Raw genomic sequence first — 4,501 nt, 5'->3', positions numbered from 1 at the left:
CCATACTCATGGAATTTAAAGAAAAAATATTGTCTGCTGTCTTCAGCTCTCTAGGGGACTCTGACATTGTGAATGGGGTCTGGTCTAAATCTGCCTCTCAGACAATAACGTTCAGGCAGGCGCGCAACGCCCATTAAGGTCAAAGGGCTTCAGCCCACTCTCCCACCCCGCTTGTGTGGCAGCCGGGGATGAGTCAGCTACCTGGGAACACATACAGCCGCAAGTACTTCACGGGTCTTTTAAAGACAATATGCTTTTTAATGACGCCGGTGTTATTTTTTCACGGCTTCTTAGAGCCCCTGCATCTCCACTCTGCCTGTTGATGGAATAATCAGCCCCCCCGACATTTTTTCGAGCCCCCCACCCGCCCGAAATTTGGCCCTAGTGGTGCCTCTGCCAGTAGGGCACATTGGCTACCTTTGTCTTAAGACATGACAACAATTCCAAACGGTAAGAAAAGGTGCCCTCTTCCGCCCAATTAGAAACATCTGTAAAAGTTTGCTCGAAATATACATTTAGAAGGATCAAAGGAAAACATGTTTCCTGCTTATGGTGCATCCTCTAGGCAGCACTTTCTTAATCAAACAAGGTCTCTTTAATGTCCAACTTTCAACAGAGGTATGTACACATGTAGTTCCATTTAAAATTAACCAGCATTTCATATACAGCTACTTTAAAAAAAATAAGCATCCTTGGTTACATTCCAGTCTTTTGTGGCGCATTCTCTGGACGTCAATCTGCCTTAGATTTTATTAAGTTTAGTCACTATGACGACTCGCACGGTCTGGTCAAACGACGTGCAGACGCACAGCCCTTGTTTGTCCGGGCTCCAGTCAATGCTAGCAATGGGCTCTATGGACAGTTACATTCTGCAGAAGAGCGACGGATCCTGCAACCCCCTCCTCCACGCCTTCAGAATCTTTCTGCGTTCGCTGAGCGGGATACTCATACTTCCAAAGATGCAGACTCCCAGCTCCTCCTGTTGTCATAAATATATCTTTGTTCTGTGGCAGGTGGTGAACTTGCCAAACTGCGGATTTGTGAGCCTTTTCTGCAAGAGAAGCAAAACCTTTTTTAGGATGCTGGGTTCTCATGTAAAAAACATGAAACTTCCCTTCCAATGAAGTGGCCACCAGTTTATTCATTATTATATCCGACACTGCAAACCCCATTCTTAATGTTAGTTTCACACTGAAGAGACATAGTTCTTAGGTCAAACAGCTTAATATCACCATTGTCATATCCTGCACAGACAGCACGTTCTTGTTGATTGCATGCATGTCCGAATGCTACAGTCCAACAGTCTCTCTTTGTTTATTCTTCTCCAGGTTCCATGTTGGTGACTGGTATACCTTTTTGTCGAGTATCCCATACCTTCACAGTTCCATCTCTGCTCCCAGTAACAATTTCTGGCGCTCCTTCACCGTAAACTGGGATTTCTGCTGCTTACAAATTCCACACTTTGAGGTTTTCAACAAAATCTCCTGTAGCAAGATACTGATGCTGTAGCACTGAAGCACCAAATGTTCCACATTTGATGGGCTTGGGCTTTTTCTAGCTCGCTCAGCAGTTGCACACCTCTATGCTGGATTTCGTAGATCTGTAGTACGCCGGTGCCCCATGGGTAGTTGCCCAAACAAACATAACGTGCGCTGTGAGTCAGCCACTTGCAATCAAAGTCAGTGTAGTTAAGCGACTTCTGGATGTGGCAGATGATCTGCGGCTTCTCCAGTGGGCTGCACATTATGGCAGTTATGGCAGTCGGAACCGCTATGCCTCGGCTCTTGACAACAATACACGAGCAGCGCTCCGCCCTCAGCTTTGGACACAGAGGAACGACTTGGTGCGCTTTCCCCACCAGCAAGAACTGGAGCACTCTTCAGTGTTTATGGTCACTGTAAACAACCACAAAAAAACTGCACATGTGCATACACACAGAGAACATGCATGTTTTCTATTTAAGTAAAAAGTAAAATGAGTTATTCTGTGCCTCACCTCTACCTATCAAATGGGTGTGAAATAGAAATCCGTAAATACAGATCAGTGCCCAGTGGAGGAAAATGCTCCGGTGCTCACTAGATTTTTAACCGCTGCCATTGAACAAGTTTGTGTATTCTTTTACTAATTATCCACCGTCCGTGTTTTTTCAGAACTGTGACTGAAAAGTTGCAGCTGTCTTAGAGCAGTTACATGATGAAAATGAACTTCTGTGTATTTTTCATACTGGTGTGCCAGGCCCATTCTTATTCTCAGCAATGTCTTTGATCCCATGGTCACACATACGATTCCCTGTAGGTCCACTCAGCCAAACATGTTTCTGAGGTTGATAAAATGATAGCCGTTTAGTTCAGTAGCAAATACGTGATGTCACTTTGTCAAAGGCCATGTGATGTCTCTTCCTGTATTATCACTGGGGTCAAAGTTCTGGTGTTCTGTTTTTTGCCCTCCAAGCAGATCTAAGAGGTATGCCCAACAGCTGTGCAACATGCACACCCTAGTCATTTTAGCAGAGGACAATGGCGACTGCCAACCCATCTTTTCAATGAGTTATTTAAAATTGTGTATAACCTTTCCATCATCAAAGCACCTATGCCTGCTGGATGTTCAGTAAGGAGCTCCACTAGCGATACATTTAAGATATTTAAGTAGTGACATCTTGCTTTCTACCATGAGATAAGACATCTCCTTTTTGAGATAAGTTAGGTTGAGCTTTACTCACAAAGTTAGTCTTCTTGCAATGGGAATGGTGATAAGCCCTGTTTGTTCAACAGAACTTCTATTTTTAGATAATGCTAAAGGGAGTCAAAAATACCTGGTAGCACTGCTGTATTATTTGTTCTTCCAGAGGAATGTGCATTTGGAGGCATAGCTTTTCAATATTGTTAGGGGTGTATGAATCTGAGATTTCCTAACAAGCATCAAGGTGTACCCAACTAAAAAGATAGGGCAAGATGGAGCTCCTGGACAGTGGTAACAGGCAGGGTTAGGAGCATGCTTTTTCGGTTATTTAGAAAAGTACACACAGTCAGCATTGGAGCTCAGTGAGACAGTCTTGACTATGTTGTCCACTGTAGTCCAGTTCCTCTTTACAGCAATGTAGAGCAGAAAGGCCACGATGAGCAAGCTAGCATAACCCAAACTTAACATCAACAGACCAGGCTCAGGGTGAGCAGCGGTAGCAGAGTTTTCAGTAGCCCAGGCACAGCAGCAGAACACGTGTGGAAAGATTGAGTAATCAGGGTAAGCAGGCTAGATAAAAGCATCAATTTGTAGAAAAAGCTGCAGAATACCGAACAACATGCAATAATAAGGCACCTAAACCTCCAGGAACGGAAAGTTTGGAACTTCCTGAACCATGAAACTGGTGTACTCCATGGTGATCTATATAGCAAGGAACTCACTTTCTTTCTCCTTTTTAATAAAATATATATAAATGGTTTCAGAAATCTAACAATATAAACATTATGTGCAAGGATTAATGTGCTGAATGACATTGTCATTTGTTTTTTTCTACTGAGATGTACAATGCCCATAGTTATGCTTCAAGCAGTAAAGTTTTGAGCTAATGTTTCTAAGTGCTGTGGATGTATTAGGTTCAATCAGTTATTTGCCAAATATGGCCTGGGATATGCGGATGACGGTCGATTATATAGTGTACCAGATTCCAGAAATTTCTGACAGTTGGTGGGGGGGCCCAACATCTAAAAAAATTCAGCTGGGGGGGCTCAACTTAAAAAAGTCTGAAGACCTCTGCCCTAAGGGCATGTATGTGCATCACAAGGCACTTTGAAAAATGCAAAAATGGGCATTTTTCAAGAAATTCGCAAATTACCACCAACTTGATGTTGGTGGTAATTTGCGATTCCTTAGGGACAATTAGCCATTTTTTTTGCATCATACATTGCATTTAAGGAATCGCAAATTTTGCAATTCCTTAAATGCAATCGCAAAATAAGGAATCGCAAATTTGAGATTCCTTATTTTGCACTGAAATTTGCTACATACATACCATTTTGCTCAAATGAGTTCGCAAACGCCGAATTTCGGCGTTTGCGAACCCATTTGAGCTTCATACATCTGGCCCCATGTAATGTCTTTCCCTTTATCTTCCAAGATCCTGTTTTTCTTCCCTAATTTCCCCCTGACTGACAGACTCTTTCATGAGAAAATTAGGAGAAAAGGGGATCTGGTCGTTCAGCCTGCTTGATGCAGGAAATTCTAGTTCTAAGTCTTCGGACAGATATCAGTGATTCTTGAAAGAGTTCATTCACTCTCCTCAAAACAAAAGCTCTTTGCTATCTGCGCCTTATTGTTCAGTACCTTAATCAACTCCATTTTATGATATGGAAGTTGAGAGGCTTGGTTTCCTACCTGAGAAAGGAGCTGTGGAGTGAACTAATCTTGGTCATCCAGCATTCATGACATTAGCAATGGGAATCATTGTTGCACTGGTGTGTTCGAAGAATACTTCCATACATATCCTGTGACCCCCTTAAAGGTT

At 42.8% G+C, this 4,501-nt stretch overlaps 1 pseudogene; it reads right to left on the bottom strand.

Moving 5' to 3' along the window:
• Window positions 1–742: 742 nt before the first annotated feature.
• LOC144785183 (dynein axonemal assembly factor 10 pseudogene) lies at window positions 743–1,744 on the bottom strand (annotated as a pseudogene).
• Window positions 1,745–4,501: the final 2,757 nt, after the last annotated feature.

This window comes from Lissotriton helveticus, chromosome 10 (genome assembly GCF_964261635.1).
Source record: "Lissotriton helveticus chromosome 10, aLisHel1.1, whole genome shotgun sequence".
NCBI classification, from domain to species: Eukaryota; Metazoa; Chordata; class Amphibia; order Caudata; family Salamandridae; genus Lissotriton; species Lissotriton helveticus.
This window is presented reverse-complemented; position numbering and strand designations above follow the sequence as displayed.